General features: G+C 43.1%; 1 long non-coding RNA gene across 1 annotated transcript; it reads right to left on the minus strand.

Moving 5' to 3' along the window:
* Positions 1-12,160: 12,160 nt before the first annotated feature.
* LOC134511040 (uncharacterized) lies at positions 12,161-16,383 on the minus strand. Its single transcript, XR_010069775.1, has 3 exons — positions 16,264-16,383; positions 13,470-13,632; positions 12,161-12,206 (listed from the first exon to the last, which is right to left on the minus strand). It is a non-coding gene; the product is annotated as an uncharacterized LOC134511040 (long non-coding RNA).
* Between the last annotated feature and the right edge of the window lie 1,471 nt (positions 16,384-17,854).

Genomic DNA, 17,854 nt, shown 5'->3' on the forward strand with positions numbered 1-17,854 from the left:
GAAAGACTGATGGCTTTCGCTCCTGCAGCAGAGGGGACAGTCTACCAGAGAATGAAAAATTTAGCAAATAGAGTACAGCAACCTTGAGGAAAAATAAACAGAAAGTTTCATTTTCTCCCCCAGTCCCCAAAGAGCATTCCTGTCCCTGAAGCTGGTTAATCAGGACCAGGTCTCAGCATGCTGTTCTGTCCGCACCAGCTCCAGGCCCTGAGCTGGATACAGAAGCTGGAGCCACGTGGGCTGTTGTTGGCCGCAGGGCTCAGGCGAGCATGATGTGAATGGCTCCAAGGAAACCGTGATGAGCCAACAGCTGCCTCTGATCAGCTTTTCCCACCTATGGGTCTTAGAAAAAACACGTTATCCAAGATCAGGGATGTCTCCATTCCTAGCTTTTGCTGCGACAGACAGAGCACGTTTTGCACAGAAATGTCATTGTGGCAGTCTGCAGACTGAAAGTAGTATGTGCGAGTGGGTTCTGTTTCCCACTCCTGAGCGCGGTGTTGGAAACTTAATACTTGCTGCGTTGAAAAATCTGTTTTTTCAGGCAAGTTTTCATGATTTCATATTGGTATAGTGGGGCGAGGGGTGGGGGGAATCCTACACACAAAAACACTATCAAGTGTCCATGTGGCTTGCTTTGTGAAAATTTCAGCTGGCGTAATTACTGAGTAACCTATTTTATCAGCAGAGGGCATTTTGGGAATCTAATGGCATTTCATTTCCTTCTTCCTGGCAGGTGTCCTTGTCTTAAAAAGAAATTAACCCATTCTATGATTCTATGATTTTATGATAACAAGCAGAGAGGGACGTAAGTCCTGCAAAGCAGAACAGCAGGGAGTTCAGGTAGGTGGATGTGATCAGTACATGGAATCCAATTATCTTTGGACCCATTAGGTTTCATTTTAATAGAGTAAATCAGGAGAGGAGGATGTACAAGAGCATAAATTCCATCAGGAGACTGAAAAATATAGTAGGTGTCCTCTCATCTGAGATAGAAACTGAGCTCAAGGCACGCAGACAGAGATGATTTTTTGTTGATGGAATGTACAGTACACATGGTGCAAGTACAAGGAAATTAAGTCTTAGTTGGGATATTCCTGCAAGAACAGGGTAGAATCTGGAGACTGAGTTATATTAGCTCTCACACCCGACACAACTTTCAGTAAAGGTTGTTGCAACAAACAACAATTGCAACAATTGCCACTGCAGTTAAAGACAATAAGAAGAGATTCTTTCCGTATATCAATAGAAAAAGGAAGACTAGGGAAAATGTAGGCCCACTGATGAATGAGACGGGTGCCCTAGTGGTGGAAGACACAGAGAAGGCAGTTACTGAATGCCTTCTTTTCTTCAGTCTTCACTGCTAAAGCTGTCTCTCACGAATCCCATACCCTGGAGGCAAGGGGGAAGGTCTGGAGAAAGGAAGATTTTCCCTCAGTTGAGGAGGACCGGGTCAGAGACCACTCGGCCAATCTGGACATTCATAAGTCCATGGGCCCTGATGGGATGCACCCGTGAGTGCTGAGAGAGCTGGCAGATGTTATTGCTAGACCACTCTCCATCGTCTTTGAAAGGTCATGGGGAACAGGAGAGGTGCCTGAGGACTGGAGGAAGGCTGATATCACTCCAATCTTCAAAAAAGGCATGAAGGAGGACCCAGGGAACTACAGCCCGGTTAGTCTCACCTCTGTCCCTAGGAAGGTAATGGAGCGACTCATTCTGGATGTCGTCTCCAAACACGTTGCGGAACAGGAACTCATTGGAAGTGGTCAACATGGATTTACCAAGGGTAAATCATGCTTGACCAATCTGATAGCTTTCTATGATGTTATAACGGGTTGGCTGGATGAGGGGAGGTCATCTACCTTGACCTTAGCAAGGCTTTTGACACTGTCTCCCATAACATCCTCATTAGGAAGCTGAGGAAGTATGGGCTAGATGAGGTGACAGTGAGGTGGATCGAGAGCTGGCTGAGTGACAGAACTCAGAGGGTTGTGATCAGCGGCATAGAGTCTAGTTGGAGACCTGTAACCAGTGGTGTCCCCCAGGGGTCAATGCTCAGTCCAGTTTTGTTCAGTATATTCATTAATGACCTGGATGATGGGACAGAGTGTGTCCTCAGCAAGTTTGCTGACGATACCAAACTGGAAGGGGTGGCTGACACTCCAGAGGGCCGTGCTGCCATCCAGCTTGACCCGGACAGGCTGGAGAGCTGGGCAGAGAAGAACCTAATGAGGTTCAACAAAAGCAAGTGCAAGGTCCTGCACCTGGGGAGGAAGAATGCTAAGCACCAGTGTAGGTTAGGGGTGGACCTGCTGGGAAGTGGTTCTGAGGAGAAGGATCTGGGGGTCCTGGTAGACAGTAAATTATCCATGAGCCAACAATGTGCCCTTGTTGCCAAAAAGGCCAATGGAATCCTGGGCTGCATAGGGAAGAGTGTGTCCAGTAGGTCGAAGGAGGTCATTCTCACCCTCTACTCTGCACTGGTGAGGCCACAACTGGAATACTGCATCCAGTTTTGGGCTCCCCAGTTCAAGGGGGACAGGGAACTGCTGGAGCGAGTCCAGCGTAGGGCAACCAAGATGACTGAGGGACTGGAGCACCTCCCTTATGAGGAAAGACTGAAAGAGCTGGGACTCTTTAGCCTGGAGAAGAGAAGGCTGAGGGGAGACCTTATTAATGTTTACAAGTATCTAAAGGGTGGGTTGAAGGAGGATGGTGCCAGACTCTTTTCAATGGTTCCCAGTGACAGGACGAGGGGCAGTGGGTACAAGTTGGAACATAGGAAGTTCCGTTCAAATACACGGAAAAATATCTTTACGGTGAAGGTGACAGAGCACTGGAACAGGCTGCCCAGGGAGGCTGTGGAGTCCCCTTCTCTGGAGATTTTCAAGACTCGCTTGGATGCGGTCCTGAGTAATGTGCTCTGGGCAATCCTGCTTTAGGGGGGGAGTGGGACTAGATGAGCTCTAGAGGTCCCTTCCAGCTCTGAAGATTCTGTGATATGGAACATGTTGCCCAGAGACATGGTGGAGGCCCATCCCTGGAGACATTCAAGGCCAGGCTTGATGAGGCTCTGAGCAACCTGATCTAGTTGAAGATGTCCCTGTTTACTGCAGGGGGGTTGGACTAGATGACCTTTAAAGGTCCCTTCCAATCCAACATGTTCTATGATTCTATGATTCTATATTGCAATATGCAATTGCAAGAGTACAGAGAGAACAGCACCAGCATAGCTTTTTAAAAGATCTGACATTTAAATTAATCCTGTGGTAATGGGTTTAATTTCATAAACATCAATTTAGAACTTGATCGTGGTCTCTTGGCGAAGGATGATTCCAGCTCCTGTACAGCATGTTCACCTCATCTTCATAATGCAAAGTTTCTCAGACAACAAGGTTTTGTCAAGCTGAATGGAAATTTAATTTTTTTTTAGTTGTTTGTAAATTCTTTATTCTCCAGAACTTGAAACTGAAACAAAACTGAAGCACCGAATGGGCATGCGTTGCTCAAACTTGAGGAATATCTGCTTGCATTCGTACCTGTTGAGAAGCAGATAAAACATGCAATCCAGGACCTCAAATCACTGCAGAAAGACTCTTTCTGGGACACAAATCAGCATGTTCTAAGCTAACTCAGGCACCTCTGACACCATTGCAAGTATAAGCTCAGTTGAATATGAGACAGAGAAAAAAATAATTAATTATTTAAAACTATTTCTACACCTTTTTATTTTACTAAGACATCATTAGCAGAAAAATGGTATAAGAAAACACTGGGTTTGGCTTTTTCATCCCATTTGACCAAGCTAAGAGCATTTTTTAAAAACAGGTTATTTTTTCTTTGATGCATTTTCATTGCATTTTTAGGTAATCCTGCCTGTACTTTTCCTCTAAAGAGAGCATAATACAAACACCAAAAGTATTTTGAATTCTCCTTTTTATATTTACATAATAAAAGAGAAACTGGAAAAAAAAAACTTTTAAAAAAGAGAAAATAGAGATCTGGGATGAGACATTTAAATAAAGAAATGAAAATGAAGACTTTCTTACTCCATTGTATGCTTTGGGGTGGTATCTGTCATTCATGCTGTTCCTCCGTCAGCGCTTCTGGATTGCAACAAAAAGTCTTGGCATTTCCAAGACGTGGCTGTGTGTCTGCTCCCAGTTCTTCCCAGTCCCACTCCAGCTGCAGGCGACAGGCTTCCTGGGCTCTCGCTGCTTCTGTCCACTGCAATTAACCCTCCAAGAATTAGCTGGGAATTTGGTTGTTCTCTGGGATGGAGCAGTCTCCTCTCCTGACATTCAGTCCAGAGAGCTGCACAGAAGCAAACAATAATTCCTCTAGTCCAAGGTTAGAGAATCTTGGTTTATTAATTTAATTTTTATTTTACCTTTAGCGGTTGGCTCTTTACTGACGTCTGTGTAAATATCTATAACAGTAGAGGGTGGTTTGGGTCTGTCTCTTTTCTTTGTTGCAGACCAATTTTCTTCAATATTCATTTATCTTCCATTTTTATTTCTGCTATATGTAAGATATATGGAGATTGTCTTGTCTGGTCACTTCTAATGAGAGGCTGAACTTTTGATGGACCTGCTAATATGGATTTCAGTGGCTGGAGGTGAAGTATATGTGAATTCCCTAGGGTTCATTTAGCCTTTTTATTTGGTAAGGGAAGGAACAAATAGGCTACAAAATCCTCCAGACAAATTGAAGCAAGGACGTACGTATACGCAGATGCCATAAGGGCACCAGATTATATCTGGTGCCTGGAGCAGAAGTGGTTCTTGATCAAGAACAAACCCTTTGTGGAGTGTACCAGGGCACCCCTATGGTTGCATGTGCCGGGATCTTGACTCTTCGAGATCAGTGGTTACAGTAGGCATAGTATCCACAGAAGAGGCAAAGTGGAGAATGGCCAACAAAAGTCTGAAGGAGAACTAAGTGATAACCAAAGGCTGTTGCAAGACATGTCTGTCTAAATATATATTTCTGAAGATGTTGTGCTTTGCAAGAATGGTTGACATTTGAGTGGCAGTTACGTCATACATCAGGGTGAAGTTAATTTTCAGGGCAGGGATGGAGGATTGTTGTCAGAGACTCTGCCATACCCAGCAGCCCAGGACAGGAGAGCTGGGGCTGGTTTTCTGCTTTGAATGGGGCACAGTGGGAACATGGAAAATGATCCATAAGCCGATAGGCAGAATATTAACAGAAATAAACCGGAAATTCAAAGTGGACTTAAGTTGGGTTAAAATTACTGTCTAAGCACAACTTGTGTATCGCAGTCCTTCATGTTCAGAAGGGGGGATGTGGAGGGGGGAGGGAGGTATCGTAATGGAGGGTGGGTGAATAAACAGTCATATTTACCAACTTTTTGAGACTTCAGAAAGAATCCTTGTCCATATGAATTGGAATGATGCATGGGTTTAAAACCTCCTGTTCCACCTAGAATGGCTTCAAGAATTACCTGTGAAAAGAGGCTGAATACCTCTAGCCAAATCATTGTAGGAACAGAAAAAATTTTTTCACAGTGAGGTTGCCAGTCGTTGGAACAGGTTTCTTGTGAGTTTTCAGAGCCTGAAAGGACAAAGTCACGAGCAACTTGCCGGAACTTCAAAATTATTCCTGCAGCCAGTTCAGAGGCATCCAGACGTCTGTTCCAAAATAAATTATTCTGTGATTCTAGAATAATAGCTTTTTGGTATTTTTCTCAAGGCTTTCACAAAGCCTTTTTAAAAGGAAGAGGATTTTTAAAAAGAACAGGATTTTTTTTTTTCTAAATAGCTGGTGATCTTTTCCACAATTTACATGAAAAAAACCAGAAGTTTCAAGGGATTTGGGGATGTATTTAATGGTGATCTTGAGCCCTACCTGTAGCAATTCATACCCCGACACTGTCTCATGCTGCCCAGCAGCCTTCCCTTTAGATAAGGGTTACCTCTGCGTCTGCTGTTGGACACAGAAGATCTCACTTAAACTGTTGTATTAGCCAGGGGGCCCAAGATCTTTTCCTTTAATATCCTGAATAAATCACAGGAAGTTTTCTAAGTGGATCCTAAAAATCACTTAGAGACTTCAGAAAATGTTATCTTCTATCCCTTCATCTGCGACTACAGATGATAATAATTTTCCATGTTGCGGGAGGAATTGTGAGAATTCATGCACCTGTGTTTGGGTGTCATGCAGCTTGTGGTGGTAAATGGCTTCATAAGAGTGTGGATAATTCAATTAAGTCTATTCAATTTTGAGTGCAATGTTACATGCTCCATAAACTTAGCCACATGGAGACGCCAGTATTTAAAAATCTATGCTCACTTCAGAAATATAAACAGTATTAAAAGTTGCTTTAAAGCTTGCTCAGAAATTCTGTGTGCAGGATAAGGTAGTAATTAACATCCTCTCTAACTTCCATCAAGAGGTCACCTCTCAAAAGGAGCAGAAATATCATTGGCATGGCACCAGAATTCACTGAGAAAAAGTCAGTCCTGGCTTAGCAGACAGGCAGGGAAAGATGTGTTTGTCCATTATCAGCTCCTCTTCAAAGCAGAAGTAGAAGAACTTGTAACCCTCTCTCTTGGCAACAAGTCATTCCAGTACAAGCTCCTGTCAGTGGAGGCTTTTAAAGCACGCATGGGGAAGGAGAGAAACATGAAGCCATTTACTGGGGTAGACTAGGGTAGACCTTTGAAATATTGATCTCGGCAAAGGGGGTGTATAAAGACATAATAGAAATTAAAAACTCCAAATGGGTCCAGACAGAGTCAGCTTGAAAGATCTGCTTCATTCTGACCACGTCTCTGTGGTGGCATGTTGTTGGCACTGCTGTTCAAGCTGTGATTGACGGGAAGCAGCAGAAAGGAGTTTTGTTCCATCTAAAGCCAAGGCACGTGGACCCAGAGCAGCTGGAGGGCATCAATGGTTGGAGCTCAGTGACTGTCAGGTCGAGTGTGCTGTGACTTTGGGAATAGTTCCAGCCAAGCTGACAAAGGTGTTCCTGACCAACACAGGACAGAGTTGTCACAGTCCCCAGCTGATCAGAAAACCTGCAGATCCTGCAGCTTGGCTTCCAGCTGAAGTGACACTTGGGTCCTCAGTGAGAAAGGCCTCAACAAATCCAAAACTGATCACACTAAAGACCTGTACAGAAATGTCAGCATTCATACGGAACTGTGGCAGGAGTACGCAGAACAGATTAACAGCAAGGTCAAGGTCAGTCAAGGAAACCAAATGTCATTGTTGCTGTTTAACCTGACAAACAAGCCTCTAATCTTCATGCTGGAGTTGGACGGCAGCTGCGACCAGCAGAGTAAAACAAACCACTGCAATGGCATTTGCAGAAAGTCTGGTCCTCCTCAGTGACTCCTGGGAAGGAAGGAGTAGGAACATCTGGATCATGGAGTCATTCTGTAAACTTACTGACCAGAAGAGGCAAATTAAATAGTGCTATGGGTTTCAGGTCAAACCTGTCTACCAGTCATGCTCAGTCAATGACAGTGAGGCCTGGGAATTATGCCCTTGAAGGTCTGTGGTCACTCCAGGTGAGATGGTCTGGCAGTAAAAATGGGTCCTTGTATCAAAATATCAAGGCCAGATGTATCTGAAGCATGAAAGACTTGGTTGACCAGAAACAGAAGATCATGTTAATGTACATTAAAAGTTATGTAGAAGTTCTTTCCCTTTAATGTGTTCTCTGTGCCAAGCCTCACATTTAGCAGAAAAGTCAGGCACAAAGGAAGCCTATCCTTGCAGTGAGGATGCCAGCATTCAGAGGGTCAAGGAATGTCTCTTCTCTTCCCTTCACGTGCAGCAGTTTGCTAAACACCAGTAGTAGAGATGGAGTGCGGGGTGTGATGAGATTCATTAGCTTCGTTCCCATATGCAGATTTGCTGTCACAAGATCACTCTTTTCAGTAACATCACAGTCCACCAGGTATCTTTGATGGAGTGTAGGGAAGGAACTTGAGATAATGTTGCTGGCAGCAAAGAGGAGGGACCTGACACTGAAAGTGAGATGCAGAGATACAGGAATCAAACTCTTCTCAGCACTGGCAGTGGGGATAACAAAGGGCAGCAACCACAAAGCGCAGCTTGGGCAGTTCAGGCTGGACACTGAGTATCACGTTTCCATTAGCAGGGAAGGGTAGCAGCAGAAAAGGTTGCCAAGAGAAGTTGTCAGATCTCCATCCTTGACTTACCATCCAAGACTCGCCTAGACAAAACCACATCTGAGTTTGTGATAGTCCTGCTTCAAGCAGAAGGTCAGACTGGAGGCACACAGAGGCCTCTTCCAACCAAGGAGGAGAGACTTAAGGCAACAGATGTTAGTGAAATTTGATAAATTTCTTTGACCGTAGCTCTATCTCCACACTCCACAATCATTATGAAGTTCTCCAGATCTCTTCTCCTCTTGTTTATTGCTTATTTTTTTGTTTGTAGTCTATACATGGTAAGATATTCTTGGAGAAGCAGTGTTCAACGTATCGAGATTTGTTGGAAGAAACTCCTGGAAAACCTTGCGAACATCATTTCCTGACAACCTGGAGAACAGGGCAGAGACATTACCAGATTCCTCACTGCCTGCCACATGCCTCCTGTAGAACCAACAACTTCAGCAATGGAGCCCAGCTCTCAGCTCGTGAAATCTCACATGGCACCATTACAGCCCACAGAGCTGTTGCTATGGCTATTTTTCATCTGCAGTGTATATTAACATATCTCCTTAGTCATGAATTATTGGGGAGGGATGTTATTTTTCTCTGGAAAAAGAGAGAAAAGAGAGGAAGAGTTGGCATGATTTTGGACAAGAAAAATCAGCTGCAAACATTTTCTTTTATCTTGCTGGCTGACGCTGAACTTCTGTTGTCTTTCCTTTCACACAGCTTGTATAGAGGTGTGGACGTTGTTGACGAGAATACAGAACACTTCATCTTTGTTCGTATTCTTTTCCTATGACTATTCTGAGAGCTTCCAAATGTAATCAAGTTATCAAGGCCTACTAGGTTATTTTCTTATCCCGGGGCAAATGACAGGCAATACAAATTATTCCAGACTCCCTTCATTGACAGCTGTGCACCAAAATAAATTACTTCCCATTTCCCATGGGCTGTACGCACGCACCATTACCACACAGCTAAAATGGGCAAGGTTGTAGGTATCTACAGCTGACGCGTTACTTGGTACTTCATTTGTCAATGCAGAGAAATTGTAAAATGTAGGGTACAAGCCATCTGTCATGTTTTAAAAGTCTGTTTAGAGTAAGAGGAATAATACCCAGCAAAGACCTATTCCTTCCCATTATCTACACAGAGAAATCTTGGCAAAAGCTCAAATGTGGCACTGTGGTCATCTGTGTCTGGCTTCGTAAATCCCACTCACTGTCACTTTTTAATTCATCTAAATTCTTTGTCTGACATCTAAGCTTGGGAAGAAAGAGGAGAAAAAGAGGTAAGACATCTGCAGTACATTGCGTGTGCTAAGAGTTAATGCCCCAGCAAGGACTGTGTAGACAATCTCAATGATTTCATTATCAAGTTACCATTCCAAGTTTGGTCTATAAATAAATTTATATGGTATAATTGACATATATTTCAAGGTGCTTGGTTGATATTATATGACATTCTGGTTGAACAAAACGGCACTGTAGAGTACCCATAGGACACATCTCACAAACGAAGAGCAAGTTAAATGTCAGAACTTGGAAATGTCTGTCAGTAAAGAATCACTATTATTTACAGGATATTTATAGGGTTTTTCAGGAATTTGTCTTGGCCCTGATGCTGTTGAAGATTCCCTGCCATTTTCTGGGTATAGATAAAATGGCACCTGACAATAAGGAAAGATGAAGACAGGACAACGTGCCCAAACTTGTCCTTTTGATGCTTGCTACAGAAGGTCATCTTCCTTTCCACCCCCAGGCCTGTGCTGTACCACCAAGTCTCAGGCGCATTGGCCATGTACCACTGCTCTATCCATCTAAGGTGGGGACACGGAGAAGATATTTTGCTCATTTCCTTCAGCCTTACACAAAATAGGATCCCATGAATGCAGTCCAAGCAAAGCAGGGCCCTTTCTAGAGTGGCATGGAGTGCAGGCTGGCTTCCCTGATGGGCACAGCCAATATCTGCTCTAGCAGTGCTGGTTTCTTGTCAGGGTTGTGACAAGAGACAATTTTGCATCATGGACAGGAAATATATTTAGGGCTTTTTCCTCCACTCTTCCAGTCAAGGAAAGATCATGGTCAATTCAGTTTTCCATTAAACTGTTTCTTTGGTAATAAATGACACCCAAAATATATTGTTTCCTCTCTGGCATCTAGCTGAGGGACCTTCTTACCTAGTCCATCCCACTGCCTGATGTCCACAAACCTTTGAAAAAGCTGAGTTTATGTCAGTTCATCAAGACTTGTTCCTAGTACCCTAGTACCCAAATTGACATCTTCAAAAGGATCCCATTGATCATTCTGCCAGTGAGCAGAGAAATCTCCCAATGCTTTCTATCAGGCAACATTTTTTTCAGTCCAGTTCTAGTTATTTTTTGCCAAGTGAAGCTGATTTGAATATCAAATTTGCCATAGCGGCAGTGGTGTACAGAGGGAAAAAGAAAATGTGCCAAGGCCATGTTTGAAGCCTGGAGTGCCTGGGGAGCGGGAGACCTGGCTTGCACTGAGGTTTGTGGCAAGTTTTCCTTGTGGGATACATTGGAATTTGATTGACCTTAAGCTGAACAATCTGAACTGCTGACATGAAACATTTTCTATAGTCTGTCTCTTCAGGAAGGTGCCAGGTAATAAACTATTTCTTGCTTCTGTAGAAGCTCCAACAAGAAGGTGGTGAAGTAATGTAGCGTAGCTGTGAAAAAGGAGGGGCTAATTGGGCAGTCCAATGTTGAAGAGGAAGATAAAATCATCTGCTCTGCTGGTGGGAGCAAAACAATTTAGGCTAGTAGTCAAGTATATTTGCAGAGAGCATATTTGAAATTTGTAAACATAATTATTCCCTGAGGAAATGCAATCCTAATAGCTCTGTTCCCTATGCAAGGAACCGAAACGCACGGCAGCTACCCAACACATCCTGAACTTTGAATCCCTGTGTTCAAACCTACGTAATGAATGCTTGTAAAGCAAGTACAGACCAAGAATCACTCACAGATGTGATCTGACAAATAAATTCTTTCTCTGGACTGTTGCGCAAAGCAAACATGGTAGGAATATCAGGATAAACCAAGGTTTATATAAAACCAGGAGCAAATATTTGCTGAACATCTCTTGAATATTCGTAGTTTAAATGACCGAAAATAAAAAGTATACATACTCAGCTTTGTCTGTTGTTTAAAGATTCTTCATATTAAGAAATCGACTGTATTTTTGGTATTGCTTAAAAACTTGATTCACATTACAGTCAGTCACATTCATAGCTGTATGCACTCTAAAAGAAAATAGTTCTAAGCTTTGGCTTATGCATCATTCCTGCAGGAGAATGGAGGTTTTCTCAGCATAACAGGCTCAACTTTTTCACTATTCCTGAAGCACTTCACCATTTAGGCTTGTCAACCGTTGACACTGAGGCAGCAAAATGCTAGTGTTGTGGGTGGGTGTGGAATCTGAGCCAGCTGTCTCCCACATTCACTTTTCAAAATGATGAACAGGGAGGAAAACAACCCCGACGGGGTCTGGAGAACCTGCAGATCTTTACAATCACTCCCGCTCAGCACAAGTTGGAGTGTGTGAGGTGGACCCGTTCTGCAGCTCTGCACCTGGTGGATGAGTGCCCAGGACATTAGGCTGTATTGATACAGGGGGGTTGTGGCAAGTCTTGTTGGCCCGTTGTCAGATGTCAGCACTGGATTATGGAGGAGAATTATTAGCGTCCTTACCTTTGCGCATTGCCAGAAACCCTGTAATTCGACAAACATAAGAGCCCCCAGATTTAAGTATAAGATTATATCCTTTCATGCTACAGGCCATTGGCTGCACACACAATAGTTAGATGACCAGGAACTGTGACTCCTCTTCGATTAGATTTTTCCACATGGCCTCTTGCGTATTTTTTTTATGGGTGAGTAAATGCCTTTGGGTTCTTTGGTAGTGCCCTGGCATCACACCACATACCTCTCTGCACCAGGGCCATCCCAGGCACCGTCAGCCTCATGAATACATATTGCTGTCTTCATCCTGGATTTCATGGTGTCCCAGAAGTTTCGTTAACCTGTCAGTAGAAAGTTCATTGTGGAGAGAGTGATGGATTGCATATGTAAATTACCTCTTGACTGCAGGAAACAAGCAATTTCTGGTACATTTGCATATCTATTTGCAGAACTCTGGCTTGTGCTGCAGCTTCTCGAATGCTTACATATGGGACCAAATCATATCAGAACCCTTCTCATTTGTTAACTAAGACCAACAAATAAATTAGATCGAGTAAAGGCATGCAGAAGAGATTGCTCTGATAGAGGCTAATGGGATCCTAAGAAGGTCCGATCAAGAAATTCCTGACATTTTTTTTTTCCCCTTGCAAAAGTATCATCTTTTTATGGAAATAAACATAGCGTTTCAACAGGGCTGTAATGTCTGATCAAGGGAGGGTCTGACTAAAGCAGCAATAGTTCACTGGGTTTTACGGGAGCTTTGGGACTGCAATTCAAATCTCTCTCCCGCTAGATTTAGACCAGGGACTTGCACTCAGACTCCTGTATCAGTGAGGGGAGCTGGTGCTGAGTGTAAGATGTAGTCTTTAATCAGTCAGTACCATCTAAGACCAATTTAGTATAATAATTCTTTTTTCTCCAATCCATTCACTGATCTCTAGACACTACTTGCTTTAGCTTTCTGCTTATTTTCAACCACCCAGTTTTCACGTTAGCCGAATAACAATAATAAAACAATTATAAGAAATAAAGGAACATCTGCACCATTGCCCAGGAGAGAGCATTGTGAGGGTATGTGTGTGTCTGAACAGGCTTGCAGTAATAGAGAAATGACAGCTCTTCTCCCAGTCAGTCACAGTTCTTAGAAATATTAAGACTCAATACACAGAAAACAACATCCTGGTTTCATAAATGCATACGCACAATGTAAGAAAGCTGTCTGGGAGGAAGCAGAATCAGACTGCCACAGGCAGTTACATATGAACTAGCTGCTGCTGTTGCATTGTCACTGTAGGACCCTGTTGTTACCTGAAAAACATGAAGAACCCTGGAGGGAACTGTATCAGGAGATACACTGCAATAATACTTCTTGAGTAACGGTCAGGTTTGATTACCAGTCACTCTGGCCTGTCCAACAAGGCCAAAAATTGCCACCTCTGTAAATTGCATAGTGTTCCTGCCTTTCTGAATGTAAGGAAAACCACAGCAGGAGGGGAGCTGGACCTGCTCCAGGGGAGTGTGTGAGCAAGCATTTACCCCCCACAAAACCTTCTGGGGCAGGAGAAGGATTGGCTAATAAAGAGCAAAATCCCGTGTCAGCTTACCGTTGACAGCTTACGGTCACTGGTGTTATGAATCCTTCACCCAGCGCAGCTCAGCACTCGTGGGGTCCCCCCAGTAGTTGCTGGTTACCCTCCAGATGCTACAGCAAGTGTGGAGACCACCTTAGTCACATCACTCCATCTCTGGGGGCCTCGTAACCCAGTGCTGTAGTGAAGAAAAGAGTTATGTATAGGTGCCTGAAGAGGCCTATTTTTTTTTCTGCTGATGTCTATAGCAGTGTTACTAACACTGGAAGGGCTGGAACAGCTCATTTGTTAATTAATATTGCAAAACAACCCCAACCAATAAAATAAAAAAAAAATCATGACCAGTATTAGCCAAGTAAACACAGCTGACAGGAGACCTTACACAAGAACTGACATAAAAGAACACACAAAAAACCTCCTCCCTCTTCAGCAGGCTCCAGCGGCTTGGAGGACAAAACAACTCCTTGTTCTTCAATTAAACCTAGTTCTTAGAAGCATAAAAGCTTACCCAGAAGATACTATTTACTGCTAATTGCTCCTTTCAGATTTGTAAACATAGCTTTTTGCAATACAAGGATAACTCATCTGAAGAGTTATCCTCTTCCAAAGGAGGAGACACAAACCTACGGCAACCTGTCTAAACAAGCTGATTCTTCAATGTCTTATATCGAATACTGGCAATAAGCTGCTTGTGAGCAGGCTAGAGAGTGTGTGTTACATCTTGAATTGTTTTGATAGGAATTTCAACAGGGGAGGGGCGGGGGGGGAGGAAGGAAAGGGAAAGGAGTAGTAACTGTTGGGCAAGGGCAATTTACAAACAGAAACAGGAAAATAAATCACTCATTTAAGGTTACTTGTTCATTCTTGATGAATGTGTTACAATTCCCTTTGTGCTCTCTTTCCCTGAATTGCCCTGATCGAGTTATGGTTGACCTTCTTTGTCTTTTTAAACAAGGCATTGACTTTGTTTCTATTTTTATTGAACTATATAATCCCTTTCTGGACTTGGTGACATTAATATCCTCGGGGGACTGTTCAAGTCCAAGTCAGTGAGCTGGTTTGCTTTCCTTTTCCCATCTATACACAGCAATGGCATTACTACTGACAATTAATTCAATAATCCACTGGATTGAGGAGCACTTTTCCAAGAATCCTGTGTGAAGTGCCTTGTGAAAATATCAAGCTTGATTAGATTTTTAAACTGAGCATTCAGAACTGATAGTAAGATGTGTAGTTTAGCAAGTATAAACAAATACGCAGATTTAATCTGCCTTAATTTAGAGTTGAAGGATTGTTACGAGAGTATGAAAGAAACTAGAAAGATATCACATGGTTTTTAATCCATGGGATTGGGAAGATTATTTATTTAAAAGGATCAGTCTACTCGTACACAGCATAATTAAGTGACAAAGGGACAGATCCAAGGTTGGGACAAGTGTTGGGACATTGACATTGTTCAAATTTCCCATGGTGACTTGGGCACCAGCCGCTGACCAGTAGGAAATGCTGAAGAGAAGAACACAGCGGAAAAACCTTCTTCTCTTGATTCAAGCAATTCTGGCGGTAGCAAAGTACTGCCACAAAAATAGGGTTCAAAACCCAGAGGATCCCTGGGGATAGATGTCTGAATCTCACATGGCAAGGGAAGGCAGAGGGATATTTCCTTGGATTGTTTCTAGGATTTCTCTTAAACATTAAGGGAAAAAAACCCCACTGACTTCAAGGCATGTCAAGGTTTCCACACCAAGCACTGCACAGTGGTTGTCCTATAAGGCATTTTAAGAAACATCTGGAGCAGAGCTGCATGCGTGAACCATTCTGACTGTTCCCTGCTTTGCCTCGGTTTCTCAGAGAACTCATCCCTTGTCTTTGGGCTCTTTCCTGATGTTCAGATGAAAACTACCCAACTTTACTCCTGGTGAAGCCAATGCAAAGGGTCCGACCTTCAGTGCTGCATCCTTATCCCCTTTACTTTCTCCTATACTGAGAAATTAAAGCATGGCAGGAACAGTTTCTGAAATATAATTGTCTCTCCTGTCAGTGGAGAGTGTGCTGCTGGACACAGCTGAGGTCTGAGACAACAAGCATCTCCTGGATAGGTCAGAAATTAACAGGCCAGCATGTGTTCCCAACGGGCTCTTTTGTTGTGGACCCCTTGTTTAATACAATAGATGTGGGGTGTTCTGTGCTGGTTGGTCCCCAGGGCCAGGGAATGCGTTTAACTTATGGATATCTGCTCAGACTCCATTGTACTGATGCAATGCAGTTTTGAAACCATGACCACAGGTATCTCAAAACAAAAGGCACCGGATGAGTGGCAGAGAGCTGCTTGCCTACCCGCCATACCACACTCAACTAGCCAACAGCCTTGTTTAGCACTTCTTGGAGGTCGTTAACGCACAACCATTGTCTTAGACTATGCTAACGTGTTAGACAAATTGCTTTTGAGCACCTGCATGATTACAGGAATCCTGTATATCCATGTATATCCTTCTATTTTCCCCAAATCTTCTATCCAAGTGACATCCATTTTCAATGGGGTGTAATTTGGCTGGTTAGGTTTATTTTGTGCTACTGTCTGTCACCACAGCGGTGAAACATCCTCTGTATAAAATCAACAGCAATGGTAAAATCTGACTTCGGCTTTAGCTGGAACGGAGTTGCGATGCTTGGATCTGCTGTTGCACAGACTAGTTTATTCTTTTCAGCCTCCTTTACTTAGCAGAATTTACCTTGAATTACTCCTGGGCAAAGGAGGACAGACTCTTTAAAGCAGTCTTTCTAAAAATAAATCGACTAAAGCACTCACCATGAGGGTCCTGCAGCTGCTGGGATTTCAGTGAAGAATTTGAAAGTCTGGCTCCACCTCCAGGGTCAAAAGCTTCACGCTGACACAATGGGGAAATGCAGTGGTGAGCGAGTATCCTATGGCAGGGACAGGCAGGCAGTGTTCCCAAACACACACTGCTATTTTTAAAGGAGGGTTGTCTTACAAAACATGGGTTTGTGCTGCAGTTTTAAACAGGAAGCATGCATATCTGTTCTCTTAACTGGGTAAGAAGAAAGGTTGCATTAATTACCATATCTGTGAATGTTTGAAATGGAGAGACAGTGGAGTGGTGACACAGTACACCAGGCTAGAAAGGGTTGTTGGAACAGAAGAGCAGCATCAAGTCCAGGCACGAATATCCTGGATGAAAAAATGTCCCTTTGTCTCCTCACATTTTCATGGCTGTTATATTTCCTTTACAAATTCTGAAAACCTGATCAAATAAGCTTTCTGACTCTCCCCGGCTGGCACACTGTAGAAAGCCATCAGTGACTCAGAATTTGTTATATAAATTCTTTGATAACTCTGCGCTACCCACCTATATGGGAGAGCACATTAATTTCATGCCACTCCACAATTCAGTGCTGCCAGCTCACACCCTTCACTCTGAGTATCCTGCTAGTTCACACTTCACTTATTTCCCCAGCTTCTGCAGTGAAGCCATTGGAAAGGAGCTCAGTGAAGAAGACGATAGAGCCCTGCAAATTTTTTCTGCTCTGACTGGTTGTGGAGAGATTCCTGAACACACGATGCAAAGAAACCAGAGAATCCCTACAAATATAGGGAAAGGCTTGTAAACAAGCATCTTCAAAACCCCGCTTTTGGAGCACTTCTTATGATTTCTAAAAATTTAGCATTGGCAACACCAGTTTTAAGAATCACTTCTGATCTTTGAAACCGCCTGAGAAGCAGCTCAGATGAGAGCGTGCTAAAGCAGCACTGGCTTAGCCTGCTCTTTCTAACAATAATAGTTCTTGGACAACCTTTCATCAGATCTTAGTAATTACAGTCAAGATTAGCTAACCCTAATAAATAAGACTTGACAGTGAGGATTTTTTGTTTGGTTGTTGTTTGTTTTTTTTTTTTTGGTTGGTTGGTTTTGGTTTTTTTAAAAAAAAGTCTTTCCAAGGTTCTTCAGCAATGAATGCAAACCCTGATTTGGGATGTACAATGGAAGGAGGAAAAAACCCAACCTGTCTTTTCTTTTTTTTGTGCTGATTCATTACCTCCTGGGTATCCAGTAAGCTTCACTGTGATCAGTATTTCAGAAGTGTGATAGTTATACCTAAGCAGAAATCATGGTCCCATACGGTATTTCTGCAGCAGCAAAGATGGTTCCTGCTCCCTCACTGTTCACTTCCACCTTTATGTCAGTTGACTCGCACCCTCATTGAGCTGTTGTAACTCTTTGTGAGCAAGCTGCAAACCAGATCACTAAATCAATTGGGGTGAGCAAAGAGCACCAAACACAGGTAAAGCCTTTTACTGACTATTTCTACCACTTTGCACTACAAAAGTACCACCTAAAAGCTCCTCAGCACTGTCTTTCAAGAGGATCATATAAATGTCT

This window comes from Chroicocephalus ridibundus, chromosome 2 (genome assembly GCF_963924245.1).
Source record: "Chroicocephalus ridibundus chromosome 2, bChrRid1.1, whole genome shotgun sequence".
NCBI classification, from domain to species: Eukaryota; Metazoa; Chordata; class Aves; order Charadriiformes; family Laridae; genus Chroicocephalus; species Chroicocephalus ridibundus.